Here is a 21800-nt window from a genome sequence, read left to right as displayed (position 1 = left end):
ATACTTGATGCTGATGAAAGGTCCTCTTTAATACTGGCACATGATGATGGGGGGACTTAATACTGGCACATGATGATGGGGGGACTTAATACTGGCACATGATGATGGGGGGACTTAATACTGGCACATGATGATGGGGGGACTTAATACTGGCACATGATGATGGGGGGGACTTAATACTGGCACATGATGGGGGGGACTTAATACTGGCACATGATGGGGGGCTTAATACTGGCACATGATGGGGGGGCTTAATACTGGCACGATGGGGGGCTTAATACTGGCACGATGGGGGGGACTTAATACTGGCACATGATGGGGGGGACTTAATACTGGCACATGATGGGGGGGACTTAATACTGGCACATGATGATGGGGGGACTTAATACTGGCACATGATGGGGGGACTTAATACTGGCACATGATGATGGGGGGGACTTAATACTGGCACATGATGATGGGGGGGACTTAATACTGGCACATGATGGGGGGGACTTAAAGAGGACCTTTCATCAGCATCAAGTATGTAAACTGAATATACATACATGGAGAGCGGCGCCCAGGGATCCCCCTGCACTTACTATTATCCCCGGGCGCCGCTCCGTTCTCCGGTTACAGGTTCCGGTAAAGTCATAGTTAGGCTCCACCCATTTGAGCCTGCCGCGGTCTCCTTCTCCTATGCTGTAGCGCTGGCCAATCGCAGCGCTCAGCTCTTAGCCATGCTATGAGCTGAGCGCTGCGATTGGCCAGCGCTACAACATAGGAGAAAGAGACGCCGGCAGGCTCAAATGGGTGGAGCCTAACTATGACTTTACCGGAGCCTGTAACCGGAGAACGGAGCGGCGCCCGGGGATAATAGTAAGTGCAGGGGGATCCCTGGGCGCCGCTCTCCATGTATGTATATTCAGTTTACATACTTGATGCTGATGAAAGGTCCTCTTTAATACTGGCACATGATGATGGGGGGACTTAATACTGGCACATGATGATGGGGGGACTTAATACTGGCACATGATGATGGGGGGACTTAATACTGGCACATGATGATGGGGGGACTTAATACTGGCACATGATGATGGGGGGGACTTAATACTGGCACATGATGGGGGGGACTTAATACTGGCACATGATGGGGGGCTTAATACTGGCACATGATGGGGGGGCTTAATACTGGCACGATGGGGGGCTTAATACTGGCACGATGGGGGGGACTTAATACTGGCACATGATGGGGGGGACTTAATACTGGCACATGATGGGGGGGACTTAATACTGGCACATGATGATGGGGGGACTTAATACTGGCACATGATGGGGGGACTTAATACTGGCACATGATGATGGGGGGGACTTAATACTGGCACATGATGATGGGGGGGACTTAATACTGGCACATGATGGGGGGGCTTAATACTGGCACGATGGGGGGCTTAATACTGGCACGATGGGGGGCTTAATACTGGAACATGGGGGGGCTTAATACTGGCACATGATGGGGAGGCTTAATACTGGCACGTAATGGGGGGGGCTTATTACTGGCACGTAATGGGGGGGCTTATTACTAGCACGTAATGGGGGGCTTATTACTGGCACATTGGGGGGCTTATTACTGGCACGTGATGGGGGCTTATTACTGGCACGTGATGGGGGGCTTATTACTGGCACGTGATGGGGGCTATTGTTACTGGCACGTTATGGGGGCTTATTACTGGCACGTTGGGGGGCTCTTGTTACTGGCAGTGGCACGTTATTGAGGGCACTTATTACTGGCACATTATTGGTGGGCACTATAGCGGCATCTACTGAGGCCACAAAGAAGGGGTGTTTTATATGGGGGGCTCTGTACAGTAGCATTTTATACTGGGACACATTATGGTGGGTACTATGGAGAAGGGGAGACAGGAGTACTATGGAGTCATCTACGGGGGCACTAAGAAGGGGTATTTTATACTTGCAAATTATGGGGGACACTGAGGGCATCTACTGGGGCACGATATATGGGGCATTTTATACTGGTACATTATGGGGGGCACTAGCAGGAAGGGGGGAGAGGAGCACTATGGAGGCATTTACTGGGGCACTATATAGTTTTTTTTATACTGGCACATTATGGGGGACATTAGCTCAACTGGGGGCATAAGGGGGTATGTTTTGCACATTATAAGGAGAATTATTTCTACTGGGGGGGAATATGGTGGGTTTTATTACTCCCCCATGGTATGACCCCCTAGTAGCAGCACCATCCTCTCTCTGCTCTGCTATCCCTCTGCCCCTTCTCCAAATCCTTATTATGAAATCTTTCTCATTAGAATAAAACACCAAATCAGCTCCGCGGAGCCCCCGGCCAAAGTGTTGAAGTGGTGTCCGAGATCCCCAAGGGCCAAGCCAAGTAACTGTAAGTGTTCATGTGAAATATGTTTATTTTATATATGTACACTCCTGTGAGAGGCGGGGAGGGAGATCTGTGGATGACACTGTTATGGAGGGGGAAATGGGGATGACACTGTCATGGGGTGGATCTGTGGATGACACATATAGCATAAGATGCTATATACGGTATGTGGCATCCACAGATCCCCCCCATAGCAGTGTCATCCACAGATCCCCCTCTCTATAAAAGTGTCATCCACAGACAGCTGGACTTTTCTTCCCTGTTGCGGTTTTAGGTATTGGGTAAAGTATTGCAGCATTTCTAAGCATACTTGTGTAAATGTATCGTTGTTATAGCTGCCCCCCCTACTTTTGTCCTGGCCCCCAGTGTGCCCCCCCAAAATTTGAAAGCTAGAGACGCCACTGCCACCAATGCCTGATGCATCAGACTAGATCATCCATGGGGCCACACCAACACTTTGACAAAAGAGGCCAGATTCTTCTGGCTACCTGCCTCAGCTACTATTCTGATGCTGCCACCCGCCTGATGCCACAAATCTGATGCCAAGTGCTCCTTCTTTCACCCACCATCTTCAGCTGGTACTCGTTTTGCCACCCACAACCCCACTCTTTCACTGGGTCACTCTGTGGTCTCCTGATGATGCTGCTGCCACCTCCACACTCTGTCATTGTGCTACTCTGTTGCCCTTCTGATGCTACCGCCACCTCCACACTGTCATTGTGCTACTCTGTGGCCTCCTCCTGATGCTGCCGCCGCCTCCAGGCTCTGTCATTTGGCCACTTTGTGGTCTCCTCATGCTGTTTCCACCTCACCACTATGTCATAGGGCCACTCTGTGGACTTCTCATGCTGTTCCCACCCTCCCCACTTCATGACTGGGCCACTATTTTGCCTTTCGGCCTGGCTGACATCATCATTTAATAGACCCTTCTTCTGATCTGTCAGAAGGAAGGAGAAATGAGAAGCACAACGGATCCTGTCTGTGTAGCAGCTGTAAGGTCTGTATGGTCCCATCAGAATTGGCTTGTGATTTAGTAGCCAAAAGCAGGAGTGGGTAGAAAACACAGAAGATATGAAAATATTCCATTCACGTGTCATCTCTGTTTTGGATCCACTCCTGTTTTTTTTGGCATTATCAATACTGATGGATTACTGACCAAATGCTGACCGAGTGATGGCGGATGCTCAAAAGACAGGATCCGTTTTTTGGGGGTTATTGTTCTGACGGATCAGGAGAAGGGCAAAATAATCAGTGACGTCAACAAAAACTTACTGCTGACACCCTCTCCATTCTGTCAGGGGGCTTTACTTGTATAAGCGTTTAATACAACAGGTTCTGTAGACATCTATGTGGAATCAGCTGACGACGGTGTAAAAGGGGTGCGCTTCTTCTTGGTGCTAACATCGACCTGTAAGGATTATGGTCATAATTGAGTTATTTGGTCAGTTTTGGTCCCGTGACTGCCCAAATAAGTAAAGTATGCAGTGATTCTAAGAGCGAGAAGCCTGTCATCTGCATGTCATACTAACAGTATTATTTCACTACCACAGCAGACTCCCTATGCCAGTTACTGCAAGGCACAGTGTTCTACAGACCTATAAAGGCTCTCTGCAGCCAGGAAATATCATTTTTTTAAGCGATTCGTCGTGAATAAATTCGGATCAAACCGAATCTTTTCCAAAAATTCCGCGAACTGGCCGAATAAAATTTTTAAAAAATTCCCTCATCTCTAGCCGCAATCAATAGGGATTGCGACATCTGTCAGGTTAGGCCGAGAGAGAGAGAGAGGGCTTCCTCTGATTTCCCATCGGAGCCCCCATAGCAGGATTGCAGGGTTCCAATTGGTTTCCATGGGGCCTTGGGAAAGTTCCCATGACTGTTAGGCCCCTTTCACACGAGCGAGTTTTCCGCGCGGGTGCAATGCGTGACATGAACGCATAGCACCCGCACTGAATCCTGACCCATTCATTTCAATGGGTCTGTGTACATGAGCGTTGTTTTTCACGCATCAGTTCTGCGTTGCGTGAAAATCGCAGCATGTTCTATATTCTGCGTTTTTCACGCAGCCCTGGCCCCATAAAAGTGAATGGGGCTGCGTGAAAAACGCATTGCATCCGCAAGCAAGTGCGGGTGCGATGCGTTTTTCACTGATGGTTGCTAGGAGATGTTGTTTGTAAACCTTCAGTTTTTTATCACGCGCGTGAAAAACGCATTGCACCCGCGCGGAAAAAACTGAACGCAATCGCAGACAAAACTGACTGAACTTGCTTGCAAAATAGTGCGAGTTTCACTGAACTCACCCCGAACGCATCCGGACCTAATCCGTCACGCTCGTGTGAAAGGGGCCTTAGGCTGAGTTCACACGAGCGTGTCCGAGTAGGTACCCAATTGCATTCAGTTTTGACTACGATTGCGTTCCGTTGTTCAGTTTTTATCACGCGGGTGCAATGCGTTTTGCACGCGCGTGATAAAAAACTGACTGTGGTACCCAGACCCGAACTTCTTCACTGAAGTTCAGGTTTGGGTTCGGTGTTGTGTAGATGTTATTATTTTCCCTTATAACATGGTTATAAGGGAAAATAATAGCATTCTTTAATACAGAATGCTTAGTAGGTGGTCAATTGAGGGTTAAAAAATAAATAAAATTAACTCACCTTCTCCTCTTGATCGCGTAGCTGCCGGTCTCTTCTTACATCTTTAATCATGATGTCACCACAGGTCCTTTAGCCGGCAGCTCATGATTAAAGATGTAAGAAGAGACCGGCATCTACGCGATCAAGAGGAGAAGGTGAGTTAATTTTATTTATTTTTTTAACCCTCAATTGACCACCTACTAAGCATTCTGTATTAAAGAATGCTATTATTTTCCCTTATAACCATGTTATAAGGGAAAATAATACAGTGAATAGACTGTCATTTTAGCAACCATGCGTGAAAATCGCACCGCATCCGCACTTGTTTGCAGATGCTTGCGATTTTCACGCAGCCCCATTCATTGTAGGGGCCTGCGTTGCGTGGAAAACGCACAATATAGAGCATGCTGCGATTTTCACGCAACGCATAAGTGATGCGTGAAAATCACCGCTCATGTGCACAGCCCCATAGAAGTGAATGGGTCGGTATTCAGTGCGGGTGCAATGCGTTCACCTCACGCATTGCACCCACGCGGAAATCCCGCCCGTGTGAACTCAGCCTTAGAGTGTTAGATATTCATACACTGCAATAGTATTCTATTGTGGTCTATGGGACAAGTGATCAGAAGATTGCATGTTGAAGTCCTCTAAGGGGACTAAAATTACAGTAAAATAAAGTTGAAATTTTTTTGAAAAAAAATAACGCAAAAAAATAAAAATTCTAATTACCCTCCTTTCCCAATTCTAAATGTAAAAGTAAAAAAAAAAAAAACAATAACAGCAATAGACATAGCAGGTGTTGTAGCATTTGAAAATGTCTGAAGTATTAAAATATGATTTTAAACACACCTTGTCCCCCCAAAGAATTGAATAAAAAGTGATCAAAAAGTCATATGTACCCCACAATGGTACCATTAAAAACTAGTCTGCCCTGCAAACAAGCCATCACACAGCTCTGTAGACATAAATATAAAAGGTTATGGCTGTCAGAATATGGTGATGCAAAGGAAAAAAGTTTTTACAAAAGTTTTTATTTTTTAAAACTAGTAAAACATAATAAAAACGGTATATATTTGGTATCGCCATAATTGTATTGACCCACAGAATAATAATGTCATGTCATTTTTAGTTCACAGTGAATGTCGGAAAAACAAAACTCGAACAACTTTGGTGTAATTGCCATTTTTCCCCCCATTTTCCAATATAACCTATGGTACCATTAAAAATACAACTTGTCCCACAAAAAACAAGCCTTTATACCGCTATGGGAACAGAAAACAAAAAAATGATGGCTTTTGGAAGGAGGGGAAGGAAAAAACGAAAATGAAAAAAAAATAAAAAATTAGGCTATGTCCCGAAAGGGTTAATTTGCAGATCTTTCCATTCCAGTAAAAAGCAGAATATATGGTTTCTGCTGCAGACAGCCAGGACAGGATTATGAGAAGTTTGAGGAAATCCATATCCATTATTCCCACAGGTGCATGTCAGAAGAACATGTATGTGTACTGAAGCCATACTGAGTTTTCCATGCTCGTGCAATGCGTGACGTGAACACATAGCACCCGCACTGAATCCTGACCCATTCATTTTAAATGGGTCTGTGTACATGAGCGTTTCTTTCCCCACATCAGTTCTGCGTTGCATGAAAAAGGCAGCATGTTCTATATTCTGCGTTTTTCACGCAGCCCTGACCCCATAGAAGTGAATAGGGCTAGGTGAAAAACGCATTTCATCCAGAAGCAAGTGCAGATGCAATGCATTTTTCACTGATGGTTGCTAAGAGATGTTGTTTGTAAACCTTCAGTTTTTTATCACGCGCATGAAAAACCCATCAAAACGCATTGCACTCACGCGGAAAAAACTGAACAACTGAACGCAATCGCAGACAAAACTGACTGAACTTGCGAAATGGTGCAGGTTTCACTGAACGCATTCGGAGCCAATCCATCACGCTCGTGTGAAAGGGGCCTAAGGCCTCTTTCAGACGGGCGTTGCGGGAAAATGTGCGGGTGCGTTACGGGAACACCCGCGATTTTTCCGCGTGAGTGCAAAACATTGTAATGCGTTTTGCACGCGCGTGAGAAAAATCGCGCATGTTTGGTACCCAAACCCGAACTTCTTCACAGAAGTTCGAGCTTGGGATTAGTGTTCTGTAGATTGTATTATTTCCCCTCATAACATAGTTATAAGGGAAAATAATAGCATTCTGAATACAGAATGCATAGTACAATAGGGCTGGAAAGGTTAAAAAAAAATTAAAAATAATTTAACTCACCTTAATCCACTTGATCGCGGAGGCCGGCATCTCCTTCTGTCTCCTTTGCTGAACAGGACCTGTGGTGAGCATTCATTACAGGAAAATGACCTGTGGTGACGTCACTCCGGTCATCACATGATCCATCACCATGGTTAAAAGATCATGTGATGACCGGAGTGACGTCACCACAGGTCTTTTTCCTGTAATGAATGCTCACCACAGGTCCTGTTCAGCAAAGGAGACAGAAGGAGATGCCGGCCTTCGCGATCAAGTGGATTAAGGTGAGTTAAATTATTATTATTTTTTTTTTAACCCCTCCAGCGCTATTTTACTATGCATTCTGTATTCAGAATGCTATTATTTTCCCTTATAACTATGTTATAAGGGAAAATAATAATGATCGGGTCTCCATCCCGATCGTCTCCTAGCAACCGTGCGTGAAAATCGCACCGCATCCGCACTTGCTTGCGGATGCTTGCGATTTTCACGCAACCCCATTCACTTCTATGGGGCCTGCGTTGCATGAAAAACGCAGAATATAGAGCATGCTGCGATTTTCACGCAACGCACAAGTGATGCGTGAAAATCACCGCTCATGTGAACAGCCCCATAGAAGTGAATGGGTCGGTATTCAGTGCGGGTGCAATGCGTTCAACTCACGCATCACATCCGCGCGGAATACTCGCCCGTGTGAAAGGGGCCTAAGGGTCTGGCCACACGGTCAAGTTTCCAGATGCAGTTTTGGAGGCCAAGACCAGGAGTGAATTGAAAAATATGTAGAAGTCGTTATCTGTCCTTGATCTAATCCTGATTTTAGCTTCCAAAACTTCATTAGGAAACCTGACCACGTGGCCCTTCCCTAAGGGAATGTTCACACAATGGATTTTGAAAACATTCTGAAAAAATCAGCATGGAATCCACGGGTGTTTTTTTTACAAAGCTGCATTTTCAGCTCAAGGTTTTTGGCGTGGATCCGCACCAAAAAACGCATGCACTGCCATGGAGCGGAACAGTAGGTACCGCCACATGGAAAAATAACACAAGCTGCACTAACATCCACTTTATGATCCACCAATCTGTGTTTGGTCCTCCGCTATGGGTACTCAGTGGGTCCAGAATTCTTTGATAAAAAAATTTAACACAGCTGTGTACATGGACATGTTTAAGTACTGTTTCTTTCAGCATATTGTTTCTTTTCAGCATGTCCCTGTGCCAAGTTCACATGGCATTCACAGAAGAATGCATGGTGTGCATGTGTGCGACTTTTATCTGATACCTGAAGGGTAGAGCTTATGAAACGAATTCCCAGACAGTGCCCAAACTGAAACAGCAAGTAGCAGGTAAGTACATCATTCTTCCATTAGGCATTATCCTATAAAAACCAAAATAAGGGAAACAAGGTTTTGTATTTTTGTGGCCTACCCTGTACAAGCGCAAGCATGAACCTTTAATTGCAATTTATTTCCAAAATGGTAACAATAAAATACACATGGCGGATCAGTTTCTGCTGAAAAATGTTGAAATAAACATTCAGTCAAGAGAAGAAGCAAAAGGGAATGTTTGCAGCACTGCATCACTCTAGCAATAGACATCTCCGGCAGGGAGTAGCCTGCTGGAGAGGTCTGGATCCGAACATGCTGGATGCTGCCTGACACCCGCCGGCCCCATTCACTATAGTGGAGACTGGCAGAGATCCGGCCGCAACACACGCAGAAGAGAGCATTTTACCACAGCATCTGAGTGGTTAAAAGTCCGCGATTGGCATTACCGCCGGTCGGGGACATTAGGCCCGAGTGTCTGCTGTGTGAAACAGAGGATACATGATTTCTATGGTGCCATCTTTAAAGACCCGACATATGACATACTGTTATGTAACATGTCAAGGCGGGATTAACTATGTATGCCCTACATAATACCTATTTATAAAGTGTTAAACTTCCTACCTATCCTTTATAGTCTTGCTATATATGTGTTATATACTGTATAGATTATAACCAATTAATAAATCACATATGCACAACCTCTATGACTATGTTAGAGTTATAGTGGTTATTACAAGGCCTATGACCACATTCAGTCTCACCATGTGCCATTGAAGGAAGGATAATGTGCCTCATTGTATTGTAGAAACATTTTTACAAGATTACGTGATCCCATATCTTGGCTGGGCCACAGTGTAATGGTGCCATATGATGAAACCACGTCTACGGCACTATTTAGCTCTAAGGCTACATTTGTATTTCTCTTGTTTTTATTTCTGCTGCATTGTTTCAGTACAGAAAACACAGCCGTCAGACTGTACATGCATTCATATAACCATTTCTGGGTTTTGCCGTATTTTTGTCCATTAAACCCTTAAGAACATCCACCGTAACATGTATGCGTAAATCCAGCATCTGAGCGGCCTTTTCCCAGGAACGATGCACTCCCAGAGACAGAATGGCTCCCTCACGCCAAGATCAAGGGAGCTGTTCAGTTGCTATGGCAGCCTCTGGTCTTCTGAAGGCTCCGAGGCCTGCCATAGAGAAGTTCCTATCAGGCCCTGTAGCAGGTTTTGATAGGAACATAGTGAATCTCTCATAGACCGCAACATTAAATCATGGGAAAAGCGATCAGACGGTCACGTTGTAAAGTCCCCTAGGGGGAGTTAAGTGTAAAAATAAGTATAAAAAAGTAAAAAAAATAAAATGCATAAAAATTCAAATCCCCATTGGAAAAATATCTATATTTTTTTAAATAAAGATAATTAGCATCACCCCATCCCGAAACACTCGTACTTTTAAAATATAAAAATATTTATCCAGTGCGGTAAATGGTGTAAAGGAAGGGGGGGAATCAAATTGGCCGTTTCGCTGTTATTTCCCCCAAAAAAATTGAATAAAAGTTTATCAAAATAACATACACATTCCAGAATCCAGTATCAATAAAAATACAGACCCTGCAAGAATTGAGTCCTGACACATCTCCGTAGACAGAACTATTAAAGAGGACCTTTCACCGATTCTTACCCTATGAACTAAGTATACAGACATGTGGAGCGGCGCCCGGGATCTCACTGCACTTACTATTATCCACGGGCGCCGCTCCGTTCTCCTGCTATGCCCTCCGGTATCTCCGTTCCCTAAGTTATGGTAGGCGGAGTCTGCCCTAGCGCTGGCCAATCGCATTGCAGAGCTCACAGCCTGGGAGAAAATAACCTCCTAGGCTGTGAGCTCTGCGCTGCGATTGGCCAGCGCTAGGGCAGACTCCGCCTACCATAACTTAGGGACTGGTATCTCCGCCTACTATAACTTAGTGAGCGGAGATACCGGAGGGCATAACGGGAGAACGGAGCGGCGCCCGGGGATAATAGTAAGTGCAGTGAGATCCCCGGGCGCCGCTCTACATATCTGTATAGTTAGTTCATAGGGTAAGAATCGGTGAAAGGTCCTCTTTAAAAAGTTATGGGGGATCAGAATATGGCGATGTAAAGATAAAATTAGTTGTTTTTTTTTTTTTTTTTTTTAAGTATTAACACAAAAAAACTATACAAACATGGTATCGCTGTAATCATACTGACCTAGACAATGAATAGCACCGGTCAGTTTTAATGCATAGGGGACAATGTAAATTTTCTTCCCAATTCTACCCCATTTGCAATTTCCCACGAAATAATATGCAATATTAAATGGTGCCATTAGGAAGTACAACTTGTTCTACAAAAAATAAGCAATCCTATAGATATGTGAACGGACGTCTAAAAAAGTTATGGTTTCATAAAGGCAGGTATTAAAAGGCAAAAACGTAGGAACTAAAATTGGCCTGGTCCTTGAGGGATTAATGTACGTAATTCAGTATATAATTATTAGAGAATCAAAGGCCTGCAGCCTGCATGTGCGCTGAGGTCCTGGGCAGTGGTTGACCCACCAAGGAATCTGTATAAGGAATAACTCTGTAAAGTCAATACATGGTGATCACATAGGGGAGACTTTGGGACTGGGGTGAGCGCCTCTGCTCTGGGCAGTAGTCGTACTGTCAGCTTTGGTTCGGAGCATCACAAAATGTATTTACTGCTAATTCTACCCCATATATAGGGATCCAGTTACTGGACTCGTTCCATCCATATGGATTGGCATTACCGTCTCCAGCAGTTATAGTGAGCGCAAGTCTCTAGGGTTAGAAGACGTCTCGAGCTCACTGCTATTTATATATACCCAGAAAACCCATCTCAGGTTATACAGAGTATAGTCCGATCGTGTCTTCACTTTCCTTTTTCTTTACATTAAACCTAGTTTGGCCATGGGAGTAGATTGTGTGTAGAAGGAAATTAGATTGTACGTTCTGCTGTGTCGGGCAGAGAGGGGAACGTATGGATCTACAGTATATACACACGACCTTATATATTTTGCAGTCTGCATATTCTGGATACACAAAATACGGATAATGTCCGTGTTGCATCCGCATTTTTTGCAAACCCATAGACTTCAGGGGGTTTGTGGTCCACAATTTGCGGCCAAGAATAGGATATGTTCTATCTTTTTGCGGAAAAGACATACAGATCATCAACAAAAAGATAAAATATGTCCACCATGCGGACCACAGACCCATTGAAGTCAATACGGGGCATTTATCAACAATGGCGTAATTTGCGCCAAAAAAATACTAACATTACAAATGAAAAGTGGTGATTTGTTTCGCCTCATATATCAAAAGGCGCACACCACTTTGAAAATGGGACTTTTTAAAATATAAACTGGATTATCCGCCTCTTTCTCTCGATTTGCGATATTGACGGCTGGGTTCACATCACGTTTTTTCCCCATCCTTTTAATGTATACAAGAAACTTACGGATGCCTCAGACTGATGCCATACAGTTCATCCGTTCATCATAGAGTTCCATTTAAAAAAAAAAAAAAAAAGTATACAAAAAGTTTTTTTGTTTTTTTTACCAGACGGTGCACGATGCAAGAACGTGGTGTTCTGCGTTTTTGTATCTTTTTTTTTTGTAACGTATACATCAAACGAAGGCATAAAACGTGATGTGAACCCACCCTTAACACCAATAGCAGTAAAATGCAACTTTTTAAAACCAAAATGCACCATTTCACCCAACCCAGTCAGACCACACTTGTAACTTTTGAAACATATTTGCGACATTTCCAGAGGTAAATTGTGACTTTTGTTATTGTTTTGTTTTTGTTGGATGTCAGTTTACTGACAAAACCCTGTTGTTTAGCTCATTTATATTAGCTAAAAATAAATGCCTCCTGTTTTAATACTTACCTGCCACTTGTTCCCACGAAAAGTTTTGCATCTTTCTGCCATAAATGCAACTTTTTACACAAAACACCACCACATAAGCTGGCTTAATTGTCCACAACAATTAGAGCCATTTCTGTCGATAAGAGGATGATAAATGAGGCGCAATGTGCGCCGATTTGATAGCCTGGCCCACACTGACATTTATAACTCATTTATGGCGTGATGCATTCTTTATGGTGACAATTCTGGAGAAAACAGCCGACATATTTGGCTCAAATCAAAACACCATTCTTTTTGGCGCATTTTATGCCATAATTCTGGTGCAGCATGCTTAGTAAATATCCCCCAATGGGTCAGCAAAAATAATGTGGACGGCACACAGACCACATCTGTATTTTGCAGATCTGCAGTTGTGTACATGAGACCTAATGGACGATGGGACTTAGGAGGAGAAGTTATATCTTGCTTTATGGACATAAGACGAAAAGTGAAAACTTTCTCTAAAGCCTGATACATCTGGGACATCTGTTACTTTCCTAATTCAAACAGCGTTTCTCTGTTAGCGCTCCTCTAATATTCTTACTTTCCTCCCCCAATCCTATACTCCCGAAGCGTTCTCATCTTTCATGTCCCTTTCTTAATGTGCTGCCCCATTCCTGCCTGTCTGAGAACTCACTTCGATTTGTGTGGTCTAATAAGAGGTCCCATTGGGCTCTACAAGAAGGACCAGAGTTTACAGGAAATAAACTATGGAAATCAGTGCATCTCAGCTGGTGTCTGAGGAACAAAGGAACCAGGTCCTCCGGGGCACAGACCAGAAGCAACACGTCTAATTGTTTCCATGTCCTCACATATAACTACTGCTTCAGACATGGTTAATTTGAACAACATGCTATCCAGGACAACACATCTCACAGACATGAAGGACCTTATATTAACATCTATCATCTAACTGTGTGTGTGTGTGTATATATATATTATATTATGAAGGTATATTATTTAAATCCCACCTTCCACAATTACTGATATGATCTACTGTAGACATTGCCCCATGCACTAAACATTTACCTCTGGTATGATATCCCTCTGTAAGGGTGGATTTACACTGTTTTGCACAATTGTTGCAGTAAAATCCATATAAATCCCATGTAGATTTTCAGCAAAATTCACAGCGGAAAAACATCACCATGTCCAAATCCACCAGTTCGGTAACAGCAGTGGATTCAGTGTCCTCAAGGCCCCAATTTTTTTATTTTATTTTTTAATGTTAAAAGTGTCCATATACATACATTGCCCATGACCAATTTCGGTTGGGAATACTATGCGAACATGCTCGACGCCTGACAGATATCCTCTCCGAGTTATTCTGCATGTTGGATCTGTTGAGCAGTTCTTCACTGGTTTGTGTCAATTGATCCCGTTACCCTACTATAATGAGCAGAGGTGTTGAAATAGATTTTGGGGTTGTCATCCATTTAAATGATTTGACATACAGTGTAAGCTACTATCCAAATGGAGAAATAGATGCAGATCGCTGGACAAAAAAACATGGGGAACTGATTAGAAATAAACAAGTGTGATAGGCTCGCTGGTGGTGGGATGGATGATGCACGCTCTAGCGGCCTATTAAATCCTTTACCCATAGGACTCTACAGGTGTATGCCAGATGTATATATTAATGGCGCTCACATCATTTCTAGAAAACAATTGGTAAAAGATAAGAAGAATTCATAAAAACAATCTATCAAAAATACATAAAACTACTACTATAGACAGTAAAATATATATGTAACTAAACACTAGGTATAAACTGACATCCAGGAGGCTATGAATGCAGTTAGCACTATTCAGATAAATGGTTATATTAATTAATTTCCATAGTCAAGCAGATCCCAATGAGTTCACATCACCGTCAAGCTTTCCGTTCTTCTAATCCGTCAGAAGAAGAGCAAAAAAAATAGAGCAAAACAGGAACCTATAAAAAAAAAAAAAACGGATCCTGTTGCATCAGTTGGCATCTATTTGAGCCATTTCCATCTGAGATCCGTTTTTTAGACGGAAAAAAAGTCCTGCATGCAAGACTTTTGTTTTGTTTAAAAAAAACGGATCTCAGACCCAAACGGCTCAAACGGATGTCAACTGATGCAACAGGATCCGTTTTTTACAGGAGCCTGTTCTTTTGTTTGTTTTTTCTTCTTCTGACGGATCAGAAGAACAGAAAATGAAACAGCGATGTGAACGCCCTATTTCAGTATATATTAGCAGTAACGACGTCCTCCGGATAAAGGACACTTGGTAAGTCAATTAGCTCAGATTAGCTAAATGTTACACGGGGTTGGATGGGGTTGTGCCAAGTTATTAAAGGGGTATTCAAGTTATCCCCTATACACAGGATAGAGAAAACTATCAGATCACTGGGTGTCTGACTGCTGCAACTACCATCAACGGCAGCCCCATGCACAGCAGGGACCCCCAAAATGAATGGAGTGCCAGGTCAAGTATGTGCACTGCTGCTCCATTCATCTCTATGGGACTGCCTGAGGTAGTGGAGTACAAGCATTCAGCTATTTCCAGCACTCCCATAGAGACAAATGGAGCAGCAGTGCCCATACTAGATATCCTGCTCTTGTGACCTGGGGGTTCCAGCAGTCACATCCCTACTGATCTATTAGTTATCCCCTATCCTAGGGTTCAGCAACCTTCAGCGCTCCAGCTGCAAAACTACAACTCCCAGTATGCACACTTACTCAGCTGTTCTTGTAACTCCCATAGAACTAAAAGGAGGATTCTGGGAGTTGTAGTTTAAAAACAGCTGGAGTGCCGGAGGTTGCTGATCCCTGCACTATCATATGGATGTAACTGGAATATTCCTTTTACTTATCCCCTATCCACATGATAAGGAGTAAGCATCTAATGCCATTGGTTGGACCGACCCCTTCTGAGCACAAAAACAGGAGTCCTTTTCCCCCAAATGAATGGAGCAACAGGGCACACATGACTGCTGCTACTCCATTCATTTGCTATGGGACTGAGTGGTGTGAGGTAGCTGTGTACAGTGTTTGACTATCTCTGATGGTTCCATAGAGAATCAGTGGAGCCATAGCAGTGATGCCCGGCTTCCCACTATATTTGGAGGAACAGAAACTCCGTTCTCATGGTCAGTGTGGCGTTCCAGTGGCTGGACCCCAATCAGTCAGGTCCTTATCCCCTACACATCCATTAATAGATTGGGTCAGACATCATATAGTACATGGCAATATCTTTCTAACAAAGCTAGAACCAGCCGTGTACCTCACGTGGATCCAGAGATCTCCCCATTCATTGCTCTGCTAGATTTATATCAAGCTGACAGCTCAGGAGGCGTGTCTTTTCTGCTGCAGCTAAAGGGGCGTGTCCATGCTCTCCCTATCACAGCTCAGGAGGCAGTAGAAGGATGAAACTGAGCATGTGCGGCCTTCTCAGTGAGCAGGTCAAAGAAATAAGAAAAACAAACAGCAGGTGGCGCTATACAGATACATTTTATTGAATCACTCAGCAGCTATGCAAAACTTTTAATTATATGCAATTACAAAAGTATTCAGATCCAGTTTGGAAACTGTAGAATATTTTTCATGGGACAACCCCTTAAAGGAATTAGAGCCTGTAAGAGGGTATTTCAATAATAGTTGTTTAAAAACTTAACCCCTCCATTAATGTGCAGAGGTGAAACAACATGCTGAAAATGGAAATGAAATCCATAGCAATCAGTGGACTAATTACACTAAACTAGTAAAGATTGCACATGTAGTAGTTATGGGTTACAGCACAACATTGCAGTTCGTCCTGTGCTTTTCATTATACTTCTATAATCAGTGCAGATATCTTCAATGGAAAGAGTAAAGGACTCTCGTAAATGGCTAGGACTAATGATAGGTAGAGTGACATTTTCAGTGGCTCTTATATATATGATTTCCCTTTAATTAGGGAAAAGAATGCACAGAAGAAATACAAACTGGTAGAAACTTGAGTCATTTTCATGGAAACTATGAAAAATAGCATTTGCATACTATCCACTGTGAAAATAAGAACATGCACACAATGGGGCCTTTACAATCCCTGTTAAGTTTGATGGAATAATTATTAGCATGGAGCAGTGAGGTGTGAAATACAACAATACAAGGTATGGTGTGCATTAACATCCACATCATTACAGTCACCCCGATTTATAAGGAAAACGTAATTGTCAGAAATACATAATAATATAATAGTTTCTTATTCCTGTCATTTGCATAGTGTGAGGTAAACTGTTCCCTAACATCTAGAAAAATTAACTTTTCCAGTTCCGTGCCCACAAAGTGCCGTGTGAAGGAGTCAACAGTTTACTTTCTGGAGTAGATTTTACTGATGCGGATTGAAATAAGAAAGAATAAAATATATCTATAGTGAGATAGCTGTATAGAGCATATCACGTAATTGATTGAAAGATGACGTGCATCTCCACCAGGGGCTTCCAACTATAAAATAGAGAGAAGATCAATACATGTTGAGTTTTTGTAGTCACCTATATGTCTTATTTTGCCTTTTTTTTGGCAGAGACGTAGCTATAGGGCAAGCAGGTGGAAGAGGTTGCTTTGGGGCCGGAACTCAGAAGAGACCCACCCAGGAGGATTAAAAGATTTTATTGCTCCTCAACAGTATTAGGCTACATGGACACTTCTAAGTAACGGCCGTCACACGGCCATTTTTAGCACCAGTGAAAGTCTATGGAGCTATTTACATGGTCGTTCTTTTAACGGCCAGTGAATAGCGTCTGTCCAAAAATAGGACATGTCCTATTTTTGGCCATTTTCACGGACGGACGGACCCTATTGAAATCAATGGGACCATCTTTAACGGCTGATTGACAGGAGTGCACCCGTCTAACGGCTGTTAAAAACGGGTACACAGGCCATTTAGGGATTAAAGAAAAAAACCCACCTCATCCACTTGCTCGCGGAGCGACAGTCTCTTCTCTCTTCATTAAGCAGGACCTGCCGAAGGACCTGCGATCTGCGTGGTGACGTAACCACGTGGGAGCGCGCAGTGACGTCATTGCGCACCTTCGGCAGGTCCCGTTCTGTGAAGAGAGAAGAGACTGCTGCAGCGCGAGCAAGTGGATAAGGTGAGGGTTTTTTTTTGGCTGTGGGACTCTATGGGGGCATTATATAAACCATGGGGGACATTATAAAGCTGGCGGCCCTAAAAAACAATGACGCAGTGACGTCATTGCGCACCTTCGGCAGGTCCCGTTCTGTGAAGAGAGAAGAGACTGCTGCAGCGCGAGTAAGTGGATAAGGTGAGGGTTTTTTTTTGGCTGTGGGACTCTATGGGGGCATTATATAAACCATGGGGGACATTATAAAGCTGGCGGCCCTAAAAAACAAAAGAAAAAAAGCACACTATGGGGGACACTGTTTAACCCCTTAAGGACTCGGCCATATTTCACCTTAAAGACCCGGCCATTTTTTGCAAATCTGACCAGTGTCACTTTAAGTGGTGATAACTTTAAAACGCTTTGACTTATCCAGGCCATTCTGAGATTGTTTTTTCGTCACATATTGTACTTCATGACACTGGTAAAATGAAGTAAAAAAAAAAAAATTTTATTTATAAAAAAAATACCAAATTTACCAAAAATTTGTAAAAAATTGCAAATTTCCAAGTTTCAATTTCTCTACTTCTATAATATATAATATATAGTAATACCTCCAAAAATAGTTATTACTTTACATTCCCCATATGTCTACTTCATGTTTGGATCATTTTGGGAATGATATTTTATTTTTTGGGGATGTTACAAGGCTTAGAAGTTTAGAAGCAAATCTTGAAATTTTTCTGAAATTTTCAAAAACCCAATTTTTAGGGACCAGTTCAGGTCTGAAGTCACTTTGCGAGGCTTACATAATAGAAACCACCCAAAAATGACCCCATTCTTTAAACTACACCCCTCAAGGTATTCAAAACTGATTTTACAAACTTTGTTAACCCTTTAGGTGTTCTACAAGAATTAATGGAAAATAGAGATGCAATTTCAAAATTTCACTTTTTTGGCAGATTTTCCATTTTAATAATTTTTTTTCAGTTACAAAGCAAGGGTTAACAGCCAAACCAAACTCAATATTTATGGCCCAGATTCTGTAGTTTACAGAAACACCCCATATGTGGTCGTAAACCGCTGTACGGGCACACGGCAGGGCGCAGAAGGAAAGAAATGCCATACGGCAGGGCAATACTGTGTGTATTACTCATACAGCTTTGAGATCCAGCCCCCTTCCTTAGGCATCGCGCTGCCTTCCATGCCATCGGGTCGTCCCCTACAGCCGCATGGGGACCCGATGGCACGCCAGATCACCGCCGCAACCGCAGGTAAAAGCCGCAAACCGCAGGTCTGAATTGGATCGCTGACACGGGGGGGGGGGGTCACGGGACCCCCCCGCGCATTTAGCCAAGGTGCTCGGAACAACACATGACGTACCGGTACGTCATGGGTCCTTAAGGACTCGAGAACCATGCCGTACCGGTATGTCTCAAGTCCGTAAGGGGTTAAGATGGGGCCCTACATTGGGGGAATTTTTAAAGCTAGGGGCAGTTAAAAAGATTATATACACCGCGGGGGACATTTATTTAGCTGGGGGCCTACATGGGGGACATTATTTTAGCTGGGGGTGTTCTCAGAAGGGTGGGTCTATAAATAACTGCCAATCAAATTCATCCATTTTTCATGTCCGTTTTTAAGGGACATGAAAAACTGATCCAAAACGGATGCAAAACAGACATTAAAAACGGACACACGGCCAGAGACTGGATGCACACACTGATGCAAAATGGCCATGAAAAACTGACAGTGTGTCCGTTTTTAACGTGTGCATGAGGCCTTATACAATGACATTATATACAGTGACATTACATACAGTATATACATGTAGGAAACAGATAGAGCGGCCTCATCTGAGAGCACCATCTTGACTAGCTAAAGAACTGGGGGTTGCACAGGAGTCGGTGGCTCCGAAGAAGTTGCTGGGGGACCCAGCCATTTCTAGTTACGACATGCATAAGTGCCAATAATTAATCCTGAGAGCATCAGATCTTTATATATCTGTCTGGTGGAAAACTTCCCTGTAGGGTCTATGGCCAGTCCACCCGTGGTCATCATGCCGGCCCCTGTGAATCAAAGTGCAGGTGGTTGTTCCAGGAAAAGCAGAACCTATAGGTGTAACGGCAACGCCCCTGTTGCTCCTAGAGGCTCATTTGCATATATTAACACATGAATTTTCTCAGCAATGCAGGCACATATGAACATGGGACCAACACAGAGGCCTTCACAATCTGATCTAACATCTGTGGGATGTGCTAGATAAACAAGTCTTATCCATGGCGCCCCCACCTCACAACTTGCAAGACTTAAAGGATCTGCTGCAGGCATCTTGATGCCTGATCCCACAGTTGGTGTCCTACACAATAGTAGGTAGATAGATTTTTTTTTCAAAAGCAAACATATATAATTGCCACTTTGGTGAGACTCAGTGATGTACTCTGACATCCTTGCATTATAGTCTTGACTCAACCTTGAAGGGTGGAGTAGACAGATAGCCCAATTTAGCCAAGTCTTGTCAGGGCATTTGAGTGTCACAGCATGTATGTCACGGTATGTATGGCTCCTGGTTTCCCCAAATGAAATTTCTGGATTTCTTTTTTTATATATTATAATGAAAATGAGCAAGAGTAGGTTGTTGAATACATTTATATTTAAACTCATTTGTATCTTTTTTTTACACATGAGCCATCAAAGTTTTTATTTTTGCTCTTCATTTTCAATATTTTAATTTTCACAGAAATCCCAGAGTAAAACATGTATTTCATAAGAGCTGGCATGTATCATTTGTCATCTGAATAATAATAAACTCTTCTTTCTGTCTTGGTGCCCTGGCCTTAAATGGTTGTCTTATTTTACCCATGTGCACAAGCCAGGACCAGGTGGTAGATCAGACGGCGGACGCTGTGACCACAAGATGGAATGTTTGCAGGAAGTTCTGTTCAATTACTGTCTTGACAAGAATTAATACATTCATTTCTCAGGACCAGCCAACCCCAGCTTTATCAAAGCATTGCAGCTTGTAGCCCAGCGCTGGCCACATTACACTGTGTTTTAACAGTTTAGCTCAGGTTTCTTTTCTGGCTCAATTTGCAACCTGAAGCAATTAAAGACTTCACTTACGGTCTTTCAAAGAACTTCTTTCAGTGATCTCTGCATCATTAAATCCTCAGTACACAATAAGTCTACTAGGACAGCAACCAACTGATCGAAAGAGATAAAAAAACAAAAAAAATTAAAATCCCAGATTCAAAAACACTAATACTCATTTTTTTATTATTTCATGTTTGTCTACTAGATTTCCAGCTTAGAAGAATTTACTTGGACAAGCATGATTTGGGCCGACCACCAGTAACAATTGTGAGGGCATGACACCAGTATATATAAAATGTGTGAGTATCCACCTTGAAGTGATGCGCTTCAAAGGGGCTTTAAAAAGAGTTGTCTTCTGCATGATATTTGGAGATCAGTGGTGCTTTGGTGGACCAGAAATCAGAATGATTCCAAGATCCTGCTGTACCAAGATTTTGGGGTTAGGGTTCCTTGTTGTTTCATTAAACGCCCTATTATATCTGCATTCATTGATAATTTCTCTAATGAACTCAGTACAATCTAGTATGTAGAATTCCCTTTACCCTTGGTCTAGCTGCCTAGTTAGGAAGAAGTCCCACATTACCAGGTACATAGGATTTTTCGTGAAGATTTACCACTTTACAAGCAGAAAAGCAATAGTGATAATTTTTTCTGAAGTATTACAAGAACCATGTTGGCCAATCATTTTCACTAGTGTTGAGTGAAGTGAAGCATTCAAAGTGGAATTTGGTCCAAAGTTTAGGAAAACTTTGATTCTAAATGAATTTCCTAACGCTTCATGGTAACGAATCAGTTTAACTAAAATGACAGTGATCCTATTCCATCACACCTCCTCCAGTACCTCTCCCTGGCTGTCATCACTCACCTAACTACAATTTTTAACCTCTCTCTTCTGGTATCTTTCCCTCCTCTTTCAAACACTCTATTATAACACCACTACTAAAGAAACCATCTCTTGACCCGACCTGTGCTGCTAACTACCGACCTGTTTCTAACCTCCCCTTCATCTCTTAACTCCTTGAACTTCTTGTCTACTCTCGCTTAATAAGCTATCTCTCTGCAAACTCTCTTCT

Source organism: Bufo bufo, chromosome 5 (genome assembly GCF_905171765.1).
Source record: "Bufo bufo chromosome 5, aBufBuf1.1, whole genome shotgun sequence".
NCBI lineage: Eukaryota > Metazoa > Chordata > Amphibia > Anura > Bufonidae > Bufo > Bufo bufo.
The sequence above is the reverse complement of the archived record's forward strand: the minus strand, read 5'-3'. Positions refer to the sequence as shown.